This window comes from Sturnira hondurensis, unplaced genomic scaffold (genome assembly GCF_014824575.4).
Source record: "Sturnira hondurensis isolate 20B ecotype Veracruz unplaced genomic scaffold, ASM1482457v3 Scaffold0006667, whole genome shotgun sequence".
Lineage (NCBI taxonomy): Eukaryota > Metazoa > Chordata > Mammalia > Chiroptera > Phyllostomidae > Sturnira > Sturnira hondurensis.
Genome location: NW_028079298.1, coordinates 354,722 through 377,846, shown reverse-complemented (window position 1 = coordinate 377,846; position 23,125 = coordinate 354,722). Strand labels below are relative to the sequence as shown.

The following is a 23,125-nucleotide window of genomic DNA, read 5'->3' as shown; positions in this document are numbered from 1 at the left end:
CGATCATGTGGTTCGCAGGCCCACGCTCAATCCACTGAGCTATGCCAGCCAGAGTGAGCAGTTTTAAAATTACCACCAGCTGGATCTTTGCCTCTGACTAGATCCCTGCTTCTGACTGGATCACAGCTTTTGATTAGTTCTCTGCCTCTGGATCACTGCCTCCTACTACATCACTGGCTCTGATTAGATTGCTGCCTACAACTGGATTACTGCCTCCCCTGGACCACTATCTCAGTCTGGATCGCTGCTTCAGACTACATCTCTGCTTTAGACAAGATCATTGCCACAGAGTGGTCAATGGCTCTTGACCTTGGAACCACAGTGGACTCAGTCAGGGAGCATCACCAACCCCACAGTACCAGATTGGAAAGCAGAGAGCAAAAGGTCAGTGCCCTGTGTTGAAATGGAATCCATTGTGTGCCACATTGAGCTCCAATATAGGGTATGACCAATACTCCATTGTTACGTGCCTCATCCCATTATACTGCATAAGGACCTTCCAAAATCAGAGCAGAGTGGAGCAGAAAACTATTTGCATTAATGCTCATCAAATTACTGGGTTCTTCAAAAAGCCATTCTTTAAATATCAAACCAAAGTTAAGGTATGAGGCAAATAAAGAAATTGTCTCCAGTAGCAGGACTCTGGGCAGGGTGCCCTGAGGACAGGCTTCACTTTGTTGTACCTGCTTGGATCCCCGTTTAAGGCCCTTGGTCTGCAAGAAGTAGGATTAAGCAAACACACTGTCACAGGGTGTATCCAAGAGGGGGGCCCAAAAAAGGGATTTGGAATGGGGTCCAGAACTCAAGGTGTCTAGGAAATATTGGAGAGACATATAAGATGTCCTCACCCCTTCCCCAAGAGGTGTGAGTTGGGGGAAGGGACACGTGGAGCAGGAACATGCAGGGCTGTTTTGTACAGCCACAGCCTTGCAGCTAATCCATGGCCTGGTCATTTAACATATCCATAGCCTTTGGCGGGTCACTTACGTATGTGACTTAGCTGTGGCTATGGTTGGAGCCAGGGGGATGGAAGTCACTCCCTTCCAATATGTAATTGAAGGGCAGGTCTGCCGAGTCACAGTGCCTTCATGAGAGCTTGGAAAGGATTGGCTCCACGACATGGGGCCACCCCTGCCCAGACTCACAATGGCAGCTCAGTAAACTTGCAATAATATAAGAATGCTGGCAGGTGTAACTGATTGTAGGAGGAGTCGGAAATGGGGGTACAGAGGAAGATTGGCATGGGGATTTAAACTCAGACCTGGCAGCCATTGAAGGAATGCTGCCACGTGGCTTTGCCAGAGTGGGGATGCCCTATTGGCTTTGCCAGGAAAAGAGGGCCACGAGGTTTTGCCAGAGTGGGGACCCCTGCAGCTCTAGTAGGGAGAATCACCATTTGGCTTTAGCAGAGAATTGCCACTCAGCTTTGGCAGAGTGGCGACCCTACCCTCTCTGCAGCCATGTGGAGGAAAGAACCATGCGGTTCTGGCCAGAGTGCGGACCACTGCAGCTTTGGCAGAGAGAACCACTGGTTTTGGGGTGCTCTCTTTGGCCATGTGGCCTGGGAAGCAGGAGAGACTTTTTCTGGAAAATGGGTACAAAGAACTCTTGCCAGTAGGCCAGGAGAAGGTGCCATATGACTTTGCATTAATTAGAGATCCTGCCTGGATGGCAACATAGCTGATGGTGCCAGCAGATGTGTGCTTCTGTTCCTGAGTTAAGGTACCCCAAATTAGGGCAGGAGGAGAAAGAAGCACTGTGGGCATCTGTGGGTATCCTAAAGGACTTTGATATTTTAACGAAGATGTTAGGTCACTACTTTAAGTCCGTATAGCAGTAAATAAACATTTCCTTTCCTTTTCACAAATCTCTGGCATTGAGAGACATCTTTCCTATAGGGCAGCAGACATAGCGAACCTTGGCCCCTGTTGTTCTGTAACAACACTACTATTGCTTTGGGAAATGGTTTAGTGACTAATATGGAAAAAAAATTGCTTAAGACACAAAAAATCTCTTTTTTAAAAGACAGAAAAATCCATTTCACCTTTGAAACAACAATGTTTACTGCAGGTCCCTATCATGTTCTAAGAGTGATTCATGGACTGAGTGAATTTGTTTAAGTTGGGAAAAATAAAAGTCGATGCTTTGTCTCCCCACTGTAGTCTATCCCTTAATCAGACTCCCAGCATGTAGACTTTTATTTTCCCAAGGTCATGTATTTTTCTGACCAAAAAAAGAAACTGTTGGATATTTGTTATGCCTGATTACCACCCTTCATGTGGATGAAACATGTGGACCGATGCTGCATTATATCAAGTACAAGTGTCTTGGAACTGCTTGTCTGTGTGGACCACATATTAGGGCTGCCCTTGCCAAGCAATTCAAAAATGAAATCCATGAATTAAGGGCTTTGTCTCTCCAGAAATAAAGAAAGAGCAAGGGAGCAATTTCACCTTGTGAAATCACAGTGTAGGCTTCCTGCTAAGCCTGGAGGAAAGGCAGGGAGCCTCTAGTTTGCATGCCTGGTGAGGTGACAGACAGGAAGGAAGCAGGCAACATCAAAGGCTATTGGTCAGAGCTCCAGGGCCACTTGGAACCTCTCTGTGACACAGTTTTACAAGTCTGTATATTTATCAGCTGCAGGCTAACAGCTTCCTTCTCTCTCTGTGTTGTCTGTCTTTCTGACTTGCCAGACTTTTCTCACACTTTTCAAATCCACCCTGACTCTGTTGGCTGGAGCTCAGAGCTAGACTAATCAATTCTCATGGCTAAACCCAGGCTACAAACACCCTTAGACCATGGGGAGCTTTGACGGGGGAACTGAATTACAGGTTTCCTTAGCCTCTTGGGAACCCTGGTCTGTGTGTCTTTCTGAATTCTCACTTCATGTTCCTGAAAAGACCTGCCATCTCAGAGATCTGCCAGCAGCCACAGACCTGAGACCTTGGTGTTGGTGTCCTGCTCCAGGAAAGGTCGGAGGGCCTTCCTGAAGCTTGCTGGCCCTGAAGGGGTTAAAAAAGAGATTCCACCCCAATCCTGGAAACTCACCCTGACTCAGCATTAGCAGGCCCTTGAATAATCTAGAGGTTATAATTTAGCGGGTCAAAAGACAATGGTCTACTGCTTCTCAGATCGAGGACTTGGCTTTTTCCCCTCCAATTTTCAATGTATCACAGTGTAACAGGGTGTAGCCAAGAGGGGGGGCCCAGAAAAGGATTTGGGATGGGGTCCAGAGCTCAGGGTGCCCAGGAAAAATTAAGATGTCCTCACCACCCGCCCCCCACCACCACCATACAGGGGGAAGGGACAAATGGAGCAGGGGTATTGAGAGCTGTTTTGCATAACAACAGTTTCACAGCTAACCTTTGGAATGGTCATTTAACATATCTACAACCTTTAACTGGTTTCATAGATATGTTAAATAGCTGTGGCCATGCTCTGAGTCAGGGGGATAAAAGTGACTTCCACCCAAGACTTAACTAGGGGACAGGTCCCCCAAGTTATAGCGCCTATGTGAGAGCTTGGAGTTGATTGCCTCCATGCCATGGGGCTGTACTTGCCCAGACTCATGATGGCAACCCAGTAAACTTGTAACACAGAAATACTGGCAGGTGTAACTGATTGTGGGAGTAGTTGGAAATGGGGCTGAAAAGGAGGATTGGTGCGGGGATTTAAACCCAGACATGGCAGTCATTAGGGGAGAGCCATGCGGTTTCAGCAGAGTAAGGGTCCCCTCTTGGCCAGGTGTGAGAGGGAGCCATGTGGTTTTGGCAGAGTGCAGACCCCCTCTTTCCCAGGTGAAAGGGAAAACCACGCAGCTTTGCCAGAATGGAGATCCCTGTGGCCAGGTGAAAAAGAAAGACACGCGCTTTTGGTGGAGTGCGGACCCCTGCAGCTTTGGTAGAAGAGGCCCACGCGGCTTTGGGGTGCTCCCCCTGGCTGCGTGGCCTGGGAAGCAGGAGAGACTTTGCCTGGAACTTGGTACAAAGAACTCTTGCCAGTGGAAGGTGCCGAATGACTTTGGATTAATTGGAGATCCTGCCTGGACGGTCAACACAACTGACGATACTAGTGGCCTGGAAAAACGGATGTGTGCTCTTTTCCTGAGATATGGTACCCTGAATTGGGGCAGGGGGAGAAGGAAGCGCTGTGGGCATCTGTAGTTATCCTAAAGTACTTTGACATTTTTATGGGGACATCGGGTCACTGCTTTAAGTCTGTACAGCTTTAAATAAACCTTTCCTTTCCTTTTCACAAATCTCTGGCATTGAGAGATGTCTTTCCAATTGGCGGCGGACAGAAGAGCCCAATAGGTATTAGTATACTGTCCTTGGGAGGGTCCCCTGTTTTCTGTAACAATTTTTGGCATCCCTCAGTGGGCCAAATATTACACCCCGCCTTGGACCTCTGTTTGGTAATAGTAGGCCTACATTTTTATAAACCATGATAAAAATAAATTACTAAAAATAAAAAATAAAGACATACAAAGTACAAATTTAGTCACTTATCTTTAGATTCAACAGGTATTACTTGAATTACTCTGTCAAAATGCTATAATGCTAAATGTCTACTCCTGATTTCTGTGCTTATCTTGCCACAGCCCAGGAACAGCTAAAGGATTGCCTCATTCTTCACATCACCTTCGAGTAGTTCAGTGAGTCCTGGGGTGACTCTGTGTGTGTGTGAGAGAGAGAGAGAAAGAGAGAGTAATATGTACATGAGTGTGAGTGAGCATAGCGTAAAGAAGAGGAGGGAGGGGCTTAGGGGGAGACTATGAGAGAAGCCTATAGGGGGCACTGAGAGGTGACTCTATGCACAGGCACTATTATTGTCTGAAGAAATGAGTGCATGCATAAACAGGTCAGTGGCCCAAAAAATGGTATGGAGGCAGAAAAGAAACTTTTCCACTAGATGGGTAGTGCCAGGTGGGCAGGCTTGTTGGTGACTGCTATGGCCATACTTTGAGCGCAGAGCCTGAGCCATGGTTTGGTTCAGTGTGGACGTGCTGTGCCCAGGCACAGACCAGGCGTCTGTGCATTTTACCCTGTCTAGCACTCCCAGATCCAGGCAGATGCATTGTCATCATCCTGCGACGCTGAGGCTCAAAGTCCTGGAAGCTGGCTGAAGTGGTGGGGCTGGCCACCAAACCCATGGCTTGTGCCCCCCACTCCATTTTCAATTCATAGCACTTCCAGGGACATATTTTCCCTTTTGATTATTGTTATTGTTGTTGACTCAAAAGAAATTGACTGAAAGAGAACTACTTTCTGCCCACCTTTGAGAAGCACTGGCTTTCAGTGAATGGTGGGTAAGTTTAGACTGGGGGTCCTGTAATCAGAACTATATATCATAGTATAATATTATAAAGTTAATTATTTTAGATGAATGTTTTGTAACTACTCAGTGTTATCCAGTCATCCTCCTTCTTTGCAAGAATTGGTAGGGGGAGGGGAGCATAAAAGTAGTAGAAATGTGTTCATTTTTTATTTTTAAAAGATCAAAAGTATTTTCTGAATTTTTTTGCTTGGGGCCAAGAAATAAGTCTAGCTGAGTTAAAGGTGTTCCTGTTTTTCCATCACAACCAGTATGCCTTCAAGAGAAGGCTTCTGGGGCTTCAGAAGCACTCAGGCTGCTGCGTGGCTCATCCTCTGAGGGAGAACCAGACTGGAGCAGCAAGCAGCAGTCCACCCCCACTGCTCCAGTGGGCTCTGGACCATCAGGGGCTCCGCCCCATACAGATCTCTGCACAACCTGGGGATTACATTTGATTTATATAAGGTTGCATATTCTTCTGTAAATATGATGGTGCCTTTCAAGCAACAATTCTTGCCTTGTGCTTAAATAGCCTGTGCCCTCTTTCAGGACAATGACCTGGAGTAGGAGGAATGCCATGTTCCACAGCCTGAACAAATGTATAGAGCCTTCCCAACCCCAGCTGCTCAATGTTTTCCCAGACCTCCAGCCTTGGGTTTGGGGTGGATGCTCCAGATAGAAGACATTTGAAATCTTCTTAAGATCTTTAATTTCACTGTGGGTCATTCATCAAGTGAGCAGATAAATCCTGGCCCCCAGTCAGAAGATCAGGGCTCTCTTTGGTAGGAAGGTAAGATATTTCAGATTATGTTGTGTGGCATGGAGCATAGTACCAGGAGTAGCCTCTTTAGACTGGTCTAATAGCCATGGTATCTGGCCACCTCCGAGTCTCTTGCTTCCCTGGCATGGCATTTGGACATCTGGAGCACTTTATTGTAAAAGAGATAGAGCTCTTAGACATTTCCCAGAATTTTATCTGTTAGGCAATTCATCCTCTGGAACCTTGGCTAATCTTGATTGAGAAATGATCAAGGTTTATCTTTTTACTAAATAAACACAAATTTTCACCCTCTGATTGGGAAAATGTTTTGTGCTAATAGATTCTTTTGGCAACCATGGCCCTCCAGGCTGCTCATCTGTATTTGACGGCGCAAAGTGGTAATCTTGGGCTCATTTTCTGTGGTTCCATAGCAATAAGCATAAATGGCTATGACGTTAAGTAATTGGTATTTTCTGGTCACAGACAAACAGTCATGGTGGTGTGGTGGAAGACACCCAGAGGACTTGGTCTCATGTCCTTGTTCTTGACATTCAATAGTTCTGTGACAGAGTTGACTACACTGATTTGGGTCTGTTCTCTCTTTTGTAAAATTAGGGGCTTGTTATATCTTCTGAGTTCACTCCCAGCTATAAGTCTCTGAGTTTGATTGATTGCCATATTCTGAAAGCCTTCTGCTCAATGCGATCTACATAAAAGGAATAATTTGTTAAAAATTCTTTCAATGCTGTCATCAGGTCAGGTAATTTTTCTGGACTCAAGGGATCTGAATCAGTGTCTTGGCATTGGCTGGTGTTTGCCGAGGGCTCTGGATCTCTTAATGAACCTCATCATCTATACCCTCATCCAGAAATAAAGGTGTGGGTGAGATAAGCCTAGACTAAGTCCCAAACATTTCAATTTCACAATATCTTTGTGAATTATAATTTTACTAATTCTCTTTCTCTGCCTTACATTGTAATTTCTAGAAGATGGAGGCTTATTCTGCAAATTCTGTTCCCAGGAATTTAATGCTCTTCACACTATTGCGTATCTCAGTGGGTTAGAACAGCTACAGTGAACAGGGAGTTCAGGGGATAAGTGCAGATGGTGGGAAAAAGTCGCTATGTCCATGGCCCTTTTGGGGGTGACTTTGCCCTTAAGTCCCCCTGCCCGCCACGGATGAAAGTAAACACTCGCAAGACATGATCTTCTTGGGGAGGAGAGGTGGCCAGTTTCTCAGAGGAAAAAGGCCAGGAGCCCCTTCCTTCAGGGGCTTTTATTGGGTCATAATACACAGGAATATAGGGTGGCAAGGATCAAACAGTAGATAACATTTCAAAGAAATCTGAGGGCTTAGTCTGAGTCAGTGTCTGTCAGGAAAGGGGGCTACAGAAACTTTGGGAGACATACTAATTTCCTGCTCAGATCTTTAACATATGAATGAAAACATTCTTAGCAAGCAAGTTTCACAGGATTTTTAGGAATTCTTTCTTATGCCAGATTTCCCCGGATACGGCTCTAGCAAGGCAAGGAGCTTCACCTCTCCCCATCAGGATTTCAGGCTTAAGTGGATTAGAGCCAGGAAGTGCTTCTTTCAGAGGACATGGGGACTCAGGCTATGTCACATAGTTGTGGGGGGCCAGGGTCCATTGTTCCCTCTTTGTTGCAGCCCCCCTCCCCAAGTCCTTCCATGATGGTTTCTCAAGCAATCGAGTCTGGCTTAGGTTGCCCCTCTGTGAGGAGTCTTACCTGTCATTGATTTCTGACCATGCTTTGGGGGCAGGGAGAGGAAACTGAGGCAGCATTCACTACCAGAGACAAGCTTTGTCTCCTGGGGCTTGCATTCCGGAGGTCACTAGCTCATCCTTAGCCATGGGAGGTAGTTACAACTCCTGAAACCAGGTAGAGTGGTCCCCACCAACCTCTTAGTAGATAAAAATCTTATTTAAAGTTTTTGAACTGGCCCAGTGCAAACTGGGGAGAAAATGATGATGTCTTTGGGCCTTTACCCTCCCTTTTCTTTGCCAAATCCTCTCTAGGCATTCTCCCATTTCTCAATCAATCAACACTTATTTACCTGTTTAGTATTCCTTTCCTTTGATAAATCTCCTTTCCTCAGAAGTGATTTAATATATTTATTCATATAAAGTTAAATAAATTTTATAATTTTCACTTTATGCAGGTAAAGGCATGAAAGCCATCTAACTTCATTTCCAAGATAATTATATCACTATTTTTTCTTTTCCATTGAATTTATTGGAGTGACATTGATTAATAGAAATTATATAAGCTTTATGTGTACAATTGTATGATACATTGTCTGTATATTGTATTGTGTGCTTACCACCCTAAGTCAAGTCTCCTTCCATCATCATTTATGCCCCCTTTACCCTCTCCTACCTATCCTGACCCTCCTCCCTGCCCTTACCCAGCAATCACCATACAGACTTTGTCTGTATCTGTTAGTTTTTTTGTTTATTTTGGTTAATCCCTTCACCCTTGTCATCACTCCAGGCAAGCCCCTCTCTCATCTCTACAGCTGTCAGTCTGTTCTCTATGAGTCTGTTTCCATTCTGTTAGTTTATTTGTTCATTAGATTCTACATATGAGTGAAATTATGTGGTACTTGTCTTTCTCTGATTGGCATATTTCACCTAGCATAATGCTATCTAGATACATCCATGCTGTTGCAAAGTTTAATATTTCCTTTTTTTTTACAGCCAAGTAGTACTCCATCATACAAATAATCCACAGTTTTTTAATCTACTCATCCACTGATGGACACTTGGGCTGATTTAAAATCTTGGTTATTTCAAATAATGCTGCAGTGAACATAGGGGTAAACATATATTATTTCAAATTATTGTTTCAGGATTCTTCCGACATATCCAATAAGTGAAATTGCCGATTCATAAAGCTGTTTCATATTTAACTATTTGAAGTAACTCCACACTGCTTCCCATAGTGGCTACACCAAACTGCATTCCCACTAAAATGCATGAGGGGTCCCTTTTCTTCACATCCTCCCTAGCACTTGTTGCTTGTTGATTTGTTGATGATAGCCATTCCCTCAGTTGTGAGGTGGTATCTCATTGTGGTTTTAATTTGCATTTTTTCTGAAGATTAGTGACAGTGAGCATCTTTACATATGTCTATTGGCCATCTCTATGTCCTCTTTGGAGAAGTGTCTGTTCAGACCCTTTGCCCACTTTTTAATTGGGTTGTTTGGTGTTTTAGGGTTGAGTTTTAAAATTCTTTATAAATTTTGGATACTAACCTTTTATGAGATGTATTATTATCAGATATAAATATGTTCTCCTATTCAGTGGGTTGTCCTTCATGTTGTTACTGGTTTTCCTTTGCCGTGCAAAAATTTTTTATTTTGGTATATTCTCATCTATTTAGTTTTTCTTTCTTTTGTTTCCCTTGCTTGAGCCAATACATCAGAAAAGATATTGCTACAAGAAATATCTGAGATTTTACTGCCTATGTTTTCTTCCAAGGCTTTAAAGTTTTGAGTCTAACATTTAAGTTTTTAATCCATTTTAAGTTTATTTTTGTGTATGGTGTAAGAAGAGGGTCTAGTTTCATTTTTTACATGTATCTGTCCAATTTTACCAATGCCATTTATTGAACAGACTATCTTTACTTCATTGTATGTTATTGCTTACTTTGTTAAATATTAATTGATAATAAGTATGTGGACTTCTTTCTGAGCTCTCCAATTGGTTTTATTGATCTATTTGTCTGTTTTTATGCCAGCAACATGTTGTTTTCATTACTATGGACTTGTAGTGTTGTTTGATATCAGGTAGCATACTTCTTCTAATTTTGTTCTTCTTTCTTGAGATTTCTCAGGGCCTATTTTGATTTCACACACATTTTTGGAATAGTTTTTCTAGTTCTATGAAATATGCCATTGGTATCTTGATAGAAATTGCATTGAATCTATAGATTGCTTTGGGTAGTATGGACATTTTAATGATCTTAATTCTACCCAGGAACATGGTATATACTTCCATTTATTTATACTTCAATTTCGTTATTCAGTGTCTTTTAACTTTCCAAATACAGGTCTTTAACAATCTTGGTTAAATTTATTCCTATGTATTTTATTGTTTTTGAAGCAATTGTGATAGAATTGTTTTCTTAATTTCCCTCTCTGATAGTTCATTATTGGTGTATAAAAATGCAATTAATTTCTGGATATTCATTTTGTGTGTTGCTACTTTACTAAATTCACTTATTAATTCTAATAGCTTTTTCTTGAACATTTTAGGGTCCTCTATATGAAGTATCAAATCATCTGTAAATAATGACCATTTTGTTTCTTTCTTTCCAATCTGGGTGCCTTTTATTTCTTCTTTTTGTTTAATTGCTGTGGTTAAGACTTTCAGTACTATCTATGTTGAGTAAGAGTAGTGAAAGCAGCCCTAGCTGGTGTGGCTCAGTGGATTGAGTGCTGGCCTGCTGATCAAAGGGTTGTCAGTTCGATTCCCAGTCAGGACATGCCTGGGTTGTGGGCAGGACACCTGTAGTGGGTTCATGAATGCAACCACACATTGATGTTTCTCTCCCTCTCTTTCTCCCCTATTCCCCTCTCTCTAAAAATAAATAAAATAGAATTTGAAAAAAAAAACAGTGGTGAAAGCAGACATACCTCTCTTGTAGATCTTAAGATCTTGTTCCTGATCTTAAGGGAAACTCTTGTAGCTTTTTTCCATTGAGTATGATGCTGGCAGTGAGTTTGTCATATGTTTTGGGGTGGTTTTTTTGCCAAGTGTCAGACCATCAATCATCCAGGCACTCACTCCACAACAGTAGGCATAGACAGGCCACTCTGCTTTCTGCCACCTAATGACACAGATGTGACACAGCAGCCACATCTACAATGCCTCTAGGGGCAATGTTATATATGGTTTTTACTGACTTTAAGTATATTATCTCTATTCCCACACTACTCGGATGTTTTTTTTTTAAATAAATGGGTGCTAAATTTTATTAAATGCTTTTTCTGCATCTATTGATATGATCCTGTGATTTTTACCCTACATTTTGCTTATGTGATGTATCACATTTATTGATTTGTAGATACATACCAACCTTGCATCCCTTAAATAAATCTCAATCGACTATGGCGTATGATCTTTTTAATGTATTGCTGAACCTGGTTTGCTAGTATTTTGTTGAGAATTTTAGCATCTATGTTCATTAGGGATATTGGCCTGTAACTTTTTCTCCTTGCAGTGTCTTTACCTGATTTTGAAATTAGAGTAATGCTGTCCTCATAAAATGAGCTTGGGAGTCTCCCCTACTTTTGACATTTTTTGGAACAGTTTAAGAAGGATAGTCATTAGGTTTTGTTAAAGTTTGATAAAATTCACTTGTGAGACTATTTCAGGATTTGTGTTTCTTTGGAGTTTTTTTATTACTACTTCAGTTCCACTAGTTTAATAAGTCTATTCACATTCTCTGATACTTTCTGATTTAGTTTCAGAAGATTGTATGTTTCTAGGAATTCATCCATTACTTCCAGATTGTCCAATTAGTTGCCATATAGTTGTTTGTATTTTCTTACAATCTTTTGTAAGAAACACATTTCTTTGGTGTCAGTTTTACTTCTCTTTCATTTCTGATTTTACTTATTTGGGTACTTGCCCTGTTTTCTCTGATGAGTATGGTTAAAGGTTTGTCAATCTTGATTATCTTTTCAAAGAACCAGCTAGCTCTTGGTTTCACTGATCTTTTCTATTGTTTTTTAAAGACTCTATTTCATTTATTTCTTCTCTGATCTCTAATATTTTTTCCCTTCCACTCACTTTGGCCATTGTTATTCTTTTTCTTTTTCCTCTACATGTAAAGTTAGATTGTTTATTTGAGTTTTTCTTGTGTCTTGAGTTACTCCTCTAATTCCATCAATTTTCCTCTTAGGACTGCTTTTGCTGTGCCCCATAGATTTTTGGGTGATTGTGTTCTCATTTTCATTTGTTTCAAGGTCTCTTCTGATTTCTTATTTGATTTCATTGTTAAGCCATTCATTGTTTAGTAACATGTTATTTAGCCATCTTTGTGTGTTTTTCAGTTTATGTGGGGTTTTTGGTGATTAATATCTACAGTTTCATACTATTGTGATCAGAGAATAACTTGATATGATTTCAATCTTCTTAAAGTTATTAAGACTTGTTTTGTGTCCTAACATATGGTCTACCCTAGAAAGTGTTCTATGTTCACTTGAGAAGACTATATATTCTACTGGTTTGGGATCAAATACTCAGAAGATATCTATTAAATCCATGTAAACTAGTAGATCATTTAAGACTATCATTTTCCTCATTGATTTTTCTGTCTAAATCCTTGTTGATTTCTTTGTTGATTTTCTGTCTAAATTTTCTGGAAAGTCTATCCATTGATATCAATGGAATGCTAAAATCCTCTACTCTGACTATATTACTGTCAATCTGCCAATTTACATCCATCAAGATTTGCTTTACATATTTAGATATTCATATGTTGGGTGCATAATATTTATGAGGGTTATAGCCTCTTGTTGGATTATTCCCTTTATCATTACATGGTATCCTTCTTGGTCTCTTACTATAGCCTTTGTTTTAAAGTCTATTTTGTCAGTGATGAGTATGGCCACACCAGTTTTTGACCTTTCCATGTGCATGTAATGTTTTTCTCCATACCTTTACTCTTCACCTGTGTGTATCTTTCTTTGTGAGCTGAGTTTGTTATAGAGAGTTTATATATGGACTTTGATTCCTTATCTATTTTGCTACCCTTTGTCTTTCCTTTATATTTGATTTTGCTCATGTGCCTTGGTAAGAAACCTCTTTTTCAGTTGAGTTTATCAGGGTTACATTGGTTCACAAACCCACACAGGTTTCAAGTATATTTCTCAACATACCATCATCTGCACAACACATCATGCACCCATTGCCCCAAGCAAAGTCTTTTTCTGTCTCCAACCTCCCTGCTTTGCCCACCTCCACCTAGCCCCCATTCCCCTTTACTTCTGGCTATCACCACACCATCGTCTAGATATATATGTTGCTTAATTATTTCACCATTTTTTATCCAATTACCCAAACTCCCTTTCCTCTAACAGCTTCTAGTCTCTTCCATGTATCCATGTCTTTGATTCTTTTGTCCATCAGGTTACCCTATATGTTTTAATTGGAATATTTACAGTGATTTTTATTTGAGTGTCATTGGTCATATTTTGCTTGCTTGTTTGTTTTGTTGTTTAGATTCCTGTTAAAGGTGAGCTCATATGGTATTTCTCAAATACGGAACAGGCTGACAGGGTCCCAGAGGAGAGGGGAGAGAATCATAGGGGAAAAGGGGAGGGACTCACATGAATAAGTATAAAGGGCACATGGACAATAATTAAGGTGGGGGGAGGAAATGGGAGGGAGGTGGGGAGCACTGGGGGCAGGCAGGGCAGGGAATATAAAACAGAAAACTGTACTTGAATTAAATTAAAAAAATAAAGTGATTTTTAAATATAAAGTGATTTATATTTAAAGTAATTTTGTGTGAAAATTAATTATTGATAAGTTCATAATTATTGCCATTTATTCTTTTAACTATGTTTCTTCTTGTCCTTGTCCTTCTCCTCCTCCTCCTTCTCCTTCTCCATCTTCTTGCAGATACTCTAACATTTCTTGTAATGCTGATTTGGTAGTAACAAACTATTTTTTAAAAATTTTAATTAATTAATTTTTTATTGCTGTGAGTTAAAGTTGTCCCCACTTCCCCCCATTACTATCCCCCACACTACCCACCTCTACCTCCCACATTTAATCCTGCCCCTGTTGTCTATGGGTCTTTTATACATGTTCCTTCATGACCTTTCTCATTCTTCACCTTGTTATTTCCCTTTCCTCTCCCCTCTGGTTACTGTCAGTTTGTTCTTTATTTCCATGTCTCTGGTTATATTTTGCTCCCTTGTTTGTTTTGTTGATTAGATTCCACTTATGGATGAGATCATATGGTATTTGTAGTTTACTTCCTGGATTATTTCACTTAGCATAATGCTTTCCAGTTCCATCCATTAATCTTTGTCATTTTAAATATGATGTTTCTTGGTGTGGTCTTCATTGTGTTTATCTTGTTTGAGACTTTCTGAGCTTCTTGGACTTGTGTGTCTTCTTCCTTCACCAAGTTAGGGAAGTTTTTGGTCATTATTTCTTCCAATAGGTTCTTGATCCCTTGTTCTCTCTTTTCTTCTAGTACCCTGTGAAGCAGATGTTATGCTTCATCTTGCCTCAAATACCCCTTAAACTGTCTTCATTTTTAAACATTATTTCCTTTATTTTGCTGCTTTGTTTTTTTCTACCTTGTCTTCCAAATCATTGATTTGGTCATTTGCTTCTGTCAACCTACTCTTTATTCCTTCCAGTTTATTTTCCATTCCAGAAATTGTATTCTTTATTTTTGACTAGCCCTTTTTCATGGTTTCTATATCCATTTTTACGGTATTGAGGATTCTTATAATCATTACTTTGAACTCTATATTTGATCAATTGCTTGCCTCCATTTCATTTATCACTTTTTTTCTGAAGATTTCTTCTGTTCTTTCATTTGGGGCCTGTTTCTTTGTCTACCCCATTTTTCCTACTTCTTAGTGTTTGTTCCTATGTATTAGATTGATCTGCTATGACTGTCAGTCTTTGTGGGGTGACCTTTTGTAGTAGGTGTCCTGTGGGGTCCAGTGATGCTGTTTCCTTGATCACCCGAGTGTGGTGCTCTGGGAATATTCCTTGTGTTGGTTATGTGGACCCTTCTGTTATAATTGAGTCTTGATTGCTATTGGCCAATTCATGCCTGAGATTGGCTCTCAGGCTTGCTGACTATGAGACTTATCCTTACCATGGCACTGTGATGTCATATAGGTGCTGACCACACAAAGCAGTATTTGCCTCAGTAGGTTTTGGTGTCTTCCAAGATCTCCCTTTGGATATGCCACTAATGGAGCTTACTAGATCTTGCTCTGATATTTTCTGAAACTGGCCACTGGCTGTTCTGTGTCTCTTGGGAGAAACTCTGCTGCAAACCAATGTCAGACACTGTCTGTGACTGGTCCTGGGTAACCTGTTTGGAGCAGACTCAATGTAGCTTCTTCTGTAAATCTTTGGTTGTAAAATTTTCATTCAGCTAGTCTTCCATTGCTTATTTAGGATGATTGTTCTACAATTTAGTTGTAGTTCAAGTTTCGTACTGGAGGAGGTGAGTATAGCTTCCACGTACTCTACTGCTATCTTGGATTCTTCTTGTAACTATTTTTTGAGTGCTTACTTTTTTTCAGGACTCACCACTGAGTTGCAGAGATGAATAAGACTATCACTGTATGGTGTTTTGTATTTCCCTATTGATTTTGCTAATGTATGAATATGCCTCTGATATCTTCACAACATCATGATGACATACATGGGGTATGTCCTCTATTTTTAACCTTCAGATCATTCAAATGGTTCATATGCACTGGAGAATATGCTCAGTAGATTTAATATTCAAAACTTGTATGAAGTTGTGTGCTAAGTGAGCAGGGTCTCTTACCTTCCTTCAGAAAATACTTTAAAATAATGGTGGTGGGATTGCAGACTGGTACAACCACTATGGAAAACAGTATGGAATTTTCTAAGAAAACTAAAAATGAACGTGCCTTTTGACCCAGCAATTCCACTCTTGGGAGTATATCCTAAGAACCCTGAAACACCAATCCAAAAGAACCTATGCACCCCGATGTTCATAGCAGCACAATTTACGATAGCCAAGAGTTGGAAGCAACCTAGATGCCCATCGGTAAATGAATGGATCAAAAAACTATGGTACATTTACACAATGGAAGTCTATGCTGCAGAAAGGAAGAAGGAACTACTACCCTTTGCAACATCATGGATGGAACTGGAAAGCATTATGCTGAGCGAAATAAGCCAGGCGGTGAAAGACAAATATCATATGATCTCACCATTAACAGGAATCTAAACAAACCAAACAAGCAAGCAAAATACGACCAATGACACTCAAATATGGAACAGGCTGTCAAGGGCCCAGAGGGGAGAGGGGAGAGAATCATAGGGGAAAAGGGAATGGACTCACATGAACAAGTATAAAAGACACATGGACAATAACTAAGGGTGGGGGGTGGAAAGGGGAGGGAGGCGGGGAGCATGGGGTGGGGGGCGGGCAGGGTTGGGAATATAAGACAGAGAAACCTGTACTTGAACAAGAATTAAATAAAAATTATATTAAAATAAAATAAAATAAAATAATGATGCATTCATGTTTATGGAAGCATTATTTACAATAACCAAAATATGAAAGCAACCTAACTGTCCATCAATAAAGAAATAGATAAAATGAAGTGATCTATATACTCAATGGAATATGATTCAGCCATAAAAAATAATGAAATCTTGCCACCAGCAACAACATGGATGGACCTATATTATATTATAGTGTGCAGACAAAGACAAATGCAATATGATTTCATTTGTATGTGGAATCTAAAAATCAAAATAAAACAAACAAGCATAACAGGAACAGACTCATAAATACAGAGAACATTTTGAGAATGTTCCAGTTGACACATGGAAAGAAGGGGATTTGGTACGATGGGTAAAAAAGGTGGAGGGATTAAAAGGTACAAATTGGGAGTTACAGAATAGTCATGGGGATGTAGGCTACACCATAGGGAATATTGTAATAACTACGTATGGTATCAGATGGGTACTAGATTTAGTATGGTGATCATATGTTGTTAAATGTGTTAACCATTGAGTTGTACACTAACTGTAATTTAAAAAATTTAAAAAATTTAAAAAATCATTTAAGAAATAACTATGCAGCAGTAAGGAATGCAGACTATGGTATACATTCTCTTGGCTTCATTAAACATTTGAACCTCTGGAAAAAAAAGAGGTTTAAATGTTCATTCCTTTTCTTCTACTTGGGAAAATAAAGACTGAGGGTGAAATTATGAAATTCATTTTTAAATTTTTTACTTTTTTAAAGTATATTTTATTGATTATGCTATTGCAGTTGTCCCATTTTTTCTTACCTTTATTCCCGTCCACCCTGAACCTGCCCTCCCACAAGCACTTCCCACCTTTATTTGATGTCTATGTGTCATACATATAACTTCTTTGGCTTCTTCATTTCCTATACTATTCTTAACCTTCCCCTATTTTGTACCTACCATTTACGATATATATTCTCTGTAACTTTTCACCCATTCTCCCTGCTCCTCCTCCCTGCTGATAACTCTCCATGTGATCTCCATTTCTGTGATTCTCTTCCTGTTCTACTTGTTTGCTTAGTTCATTTTTGTTTTGTCTTTGTTTTTAGTTGTTGATAGTTGTGAGTTTGTTGTCATTTTACTGTTCATATTTTTGATCATCTTCTATTTTTAGATAAGTCCCTTTAATATTTCTTGTGATAAGGGCTTGGTGATGATGAATTCCTTTATGTTGACCTTATCTGGGAAGCATTTTATCTGCCTTTCCATTCTAAATGAAAGCTTTGCTGGGTAGAGTAATCTTGGCTGTAGGTCCCATCCTTTCATTTCTTCAAATAATTCTTTCCAGGCTCTTCTTGCCTGTAAGGTTTCTTTTGAGAAATCAGCTAATATCTTATGGGAACTCCTTTGTAGGTAACTCTCTCCTTTCCTCTTGTAGCTTTTAAGATTCTCTACTTCTCTTTAATCCTAGGTAATGTAATTATAATGTGCTTTTGTGTGTGCTTCCTTGGAACAAATTTTTTTTGGACTCTCTGAGCTTCCTGGACTTCCTAGAAGTCTATTTTCTTTGCCATAATAGGGAAGTTCTCCATTATTTTCCCAAAATGTTTTCAATTTTTTGCTCTTCCTCTTCATTTGGCACCTATATGACTCAGATGTTGGAACATTGAAAGTAGTCCCAGATAAATTCCTAAGTCTATTTCTAAGCCTGTCCTCATTTTTTTGAATTCTTGCTTCTTCATTATTTTCTGGTTGAATGTTTATTTGTTCTTTCTCCAAACCATTGATCTGAGCCCTGGTGTCCTTCCCATCACTGTTGGCTCCCTGTACATTTCCCTTTACTTTAGTTTTCATAGCCTTCACTTTTCCCTCTATTTTGCAACTGTACTCAACCATTTCTGTGAACATCCTGATTACTGGTGTTTTGAAATGTTCACCTGACAGGTTGCCTATGTCTTCATCACTCAGTTGTATTTTTCCTGGAGCATTGATCTGTTCTTTCATTTGGGCCACTTTTTTTTGTCTCGGTGCACCTGTCATGTTGTAAATGGTGGAGCCTCAGGTATTTGCCAAGGTAGGGAGACCTACATGTCTGTGCTGTGGTGTGCTTCATTGTGGTGCTTTATGTGGGGAAGGGGCCATCAATGTAACAATGCTACTTGCTTAGCTCTCTGCAGCCTTTCATTCACTTCCCACAATACCCACAATCATATTGGGCCCTTCTGGTGCTGATTCCTGGGTGGGTGGGTTTTTGTTCATTCTAGGACCCTGTGAACTCTCCAGTAAACTTTCCTGTGAGGCTAGGAGTTTCTCCTGCTGCTGCTACACCAAAAAGTTTTTATAGCCAGTGGTTTGGCGGCTTTAGTTTACAGTGCTGGAACCCTGGATTGCACAGTCTGTCTCACTCCCCAGTTGTTCTTCCTGTTTTATCTGCACACAAATGTGGGGCTGTCAGCACTGCCTGGCCTGCCTGGTCTGCCAGCCACCACCTTACCACGTGTCCTCTCCTCCCTGGCTGCCCCACTCCACCCCTCCTACCAGTCTGGGTGAATATTTCTTTTTTAACTCCCTGATTGTTGGACTTCTATACAGTTCAATTTCCTAGCAGTTCTTCTTGTTTTTTTGTTTTTAAATTTGTTGTCTTTCTTTTGGTTGTGTGAGGAGGCAAAATTTAATCTACTTATGCCTCTATCTTGGCCCAAAATCCCTGAAATTAATTTTTTTTGGTTGGTATCTTTAAACATGGGAATTGTTTGCGCTTGTCTTTTCTGTGATGACAACCAAAGCTTTACTTTTTGTCCTTCAGCTTAGTACAGTTTAGAATGTTCTCACCCATGAATATAGAGTGATAATTTCCTCTTTTTTTGTGTGTGTGCCAGCTTTATTATTTAAGCCATTACTATTAGTCTCATTAATAATCACAAATTTTCCTACCTTTTTCTTTAAAAAAAAATGACATTTTAGAGGCTCCATCCATCCATTCACATCCATCCACTCAATTGTGCTAAATATCTGTTGATTCTAGAAATCTCCATAGATATATAGTAATGTATAGTTCTGTGTGCACTTGTCACCATGTTCTAGATAAGGAGGTTTTATGGCATAATCTAGTTAAAAAGATGCTCATGGGAAAAGAAACATGGTGCACCTTAAAAATGGAGTTGATTACTATATTTAGAGAGGTCATGTAGAGGCCTCATTAGGCTGATAATAATAAAGTTATTACGATAACTTATTGGCAGTGATAAATGCCAGCCCCTATGTTTAGAATACTGGATTTTTAATAAATGTTTGAAGAGTTGAAGCTGGTTGGTAAAACGTCTGCATATATAATACATGATATTATTTGGGAACAGCTCTGCCTGGTTTCAGGCTAAGGCTCAGGCTAAGGCCCCCATAGCTAAGGCTGAGTGATCGGCCTCCAGATTGTGAGCCACTTAAGACAAAGCTTATCTCTGGCAGCAGTACTGCTTCTGCTTCATCCCCTGACCCCAATGCTTAATCAGCTAATCAGAGACATATAAGACCCCTCAGGGGAGGGGCAACCTAAGCCAGACACGATCACTTGGGAGGCCATCATGGAAGGACTCGGAGGGCTGCAACAAAGAGGGAGTGATGGACCCTCATCTCCCGGCTATTCTGACATAGCTTGAGTCCTCATTTCCTTCTGGGAGAAGTGCTTCCTGGCTCTAATCCACTTAAGCCTAAAAACCTATGATGGGGAAGGTGGTACAGTCCTGGCTGGAAAGGGTGGGTTCTCTGGGGTGATCAGGCCTAAAAAAGAATATGTAAAATCCTGTGAAACTTGCTTTGTTTAGAATGCTCTCATTTAAATGATAAGGGTCCAAGCAAGAAGTTTGTTCCTCAAAGTTTCATGTCTCTTTAGCTATCTGACCCTGACTGAGAATAAGTCCTCATGGTTCTTTGAATGCTATCTATCGTTTGATCCTTATCTATATTCTTGTGCAAATGAACCCAATAAAAGCCCCTTGAGGAAGGGGCTTTTGGCCCTTCTCCTTTGAGAGATGGGCCACCTTTCCTCCCCAAGCAGATCATGTCTTGGTAGTTTCACTTTTATCCGTGGCAGATGGGAGCACTTTTCGAGCAAAATTGCCCCCACAGCAGTGACTGGATCTCTCTTCCCTGCCCAACTGCAGGAAGAGGTACGAGCACGGGCTCAAGGGAAAATGATGAAAGAGTATTTTGAAGCTGGAGAAATTTGCTGCAATATAAGTTTAGGTCAAAGCCTTAGCTGTAAATGGCAGTGTTGGTGGACTCTGATTTGTGGCCAGTACAGGTCTGTTAGCAGGGAGGGCTGTGAGATCATCGAGGAAGTAGATGCCAGTTCATTCTCCTGGGTATCCCAATGCTAGCAGAGCATAAGATGTACCGCCAGGGGACAGATGCTCATTGAACGAATGCATTAATGCAATGTGTTACTATTTCAGCTTAGTCTGTACAATGCTATGTTATAGTGTAGTGTGGTAGAGTACAATACAGTGTAACACAGCACAATATACTATAGCATAGCATAGTACAATATACTGCAGCACAGTGTACTACAGCATAGTAACTATAGATAGTATAGAATAGTGCACTCCAATACAGTATAGTATAGTACAGTACAATACAGCATGCTATAGTATAGTACAGTGTAATACAGTATAGTATACACTGTAGTCTAGTATAGTCCAGCATACTACAACATAGTATAATATAGTACAATATAATGCAGTATAGTATAGAATAGAATAATGTGGTTCAATAGAGCACAATACAATGTAGTAATCTATGGTATACTATATTACAGTACATTTTAGTACAGTATTAAACAGTAGAGGATATGATATAGTATAATATAGTATAATATTTGTATAATATAGTATAGTATATCGCAGAGGGTGTAACACACAATGTAATAGAATATAACACAATACAGAACAGAACAACAAAGTATAGTACAGTGCAGTGCAATACAGTATAGAAAGAGCAATACAGTGCAATATAGCATAGAACAGTATAGTAGAATGCAGTAAAAAGTAAAAGGTACTACAGTATAACGTTCTGTATAGTCTAGTACAGTATAGTACCTGCAATCCAATGTGGTACAGTATAGCACAGTACAGTCTAGCATAAAGCATAGTAGAATACAGTACAGTATGTTAAAGTAAAGTATAGTATATACAGTGTCGTAGAATGTAGTACAATAGCATAGTGTATCATAGTATAGTATAGTGTGGTATAATGCAGTAGAGTACAGTACCGTAAATATAATGCAATACAATATAGTGCAATACACCACAGTATAATAAAATAGGTATATTACAGTATATTACAGCCTTATTCTTTTTTATAGCTATGTGGTTGTACATGGTTTGGATATACTGCCATCTGTTGAAACAGTACCCTACTGATAGACTTGTAGGTGGTTTCTGACCTTTTGTTTGTATATAAAAAATGCTGCTATGAACAGCAGTCTATGTATGTGTCTTCATACATGTGTGTGATTTCCCTATCATCCTTATTTTCTGAATCAGAATTAGGACCTATGGTCAGAAGGGCCTTGCTGAAACCTTTCCCATTCTAAGTGGCATGTGATGCTGTGCAGCTGGCTAAGGTCCTGGAGCTGTTGAGTATATCTAAGTGGCTCCATATGATACCCAGATTTATCTAGCCAGTCAGGCTTCAGATGGTGCACCTCAACCTCAGCTACTTCTTCTGTAGGCCATGAGTCTCAGGCCTGCCTTCTGCTTGCAGGCCATGAGGTTGGGGGGCCTGCTGGTGAAAATATATAGTGCAGCGCAGATTTGCAATATCAGCAACTCTTCATCAATCTGGTGAGACCAAAGCCAACTCTCAAAACAAACATTTCCTGCTTGAACAATGTGTTTGTTATGTTTTCCTCATTTGTTTATGATGGCTGTGTCAGCCACACTGATTTACATAAACACTGCCAATCTTGGGATGTTACACTCTCAACAAAAGTAGCTGAGTACAAACAGCATTCCTCAGTTTTAATTTATATTTTCTAAACATTGAAGATGTTGATAAAATGAGCCAACAAGAAAATGCTACAAAGGAGGCTATTTCAAGGGGCGATTTTGATTAAAATGCATTCCAGATTGACAAAATGTTACAATATTAATGGAGTGGATCATTTAAATGTCATATTTGGCTCCTACAGAACCACAAAGCAAACTAGACTCAAATGTTTGCAGATTCCAGACCAAAAATGTACAAGATGATATACATATGCATTTGTAATTGAAATAGTTCTATTATTCTTGTTCCTCCATCACTGATTTAGTTGTTTATTTTTGCACATGCTGTGCTGCTACTGTGTTGCAGCCTTAACTTTGGACATTGTTAATTTGGAGACACAAAACTCTGGGATGGTATGCCCCTTCCCCTTTCTTTGAGCCATGTTGGTTCATGGTAGGGGGTTCCCAGGGCCCAGAGCTGGGATGGGACATAGTCTTGACCCAACAAGCCAAATGACTGATTTGGAACCTCTCACTAATGTAATGCTGGGATTGGGTGTTATAGTCCAAGAGGGTGTAATTGCAAATATTAGACGAGGATTTTTTAAAATTCTGAATGTGCTGAGACAGGTGGATTTGATCAATTCCTTACACCGTATATTGGCTACCAGATTATTGGCAAAATCTTGCCATTGAGTCATTTAAAATCAGGTTAGAGTGAGCAGTAGGGTTAAAACCTTCCATAGTAAGAGATGATATAATTGCTTTTGAATGTTAACAATGAGACTTTATTATGGCTCATAGAAAGAAGTAAAATGGAAAATT

The 23,125-nt window shown here is 40.0% G+C and overlaps 1 non-coding gene across 1 annotated transcript; it reads right to left on the bottom strand.

Annotated features, from left to right (window-relative positions):
* Positions 1–10,852: 10,852 nt before the first annotated feature.
* On the bottom strand, positions 10,853–10,981 carry LOC118989948 (small nucleolar RNA SNORA17). The gene has a single exon (XR_005067134.1). It is a non-coding gene; the product is annotated as a small nucleolar RNA SNORA17 (small nucleolar RNA).
* Positions 10,982–23,125: the final 12,144 nt, after the last annotated feature.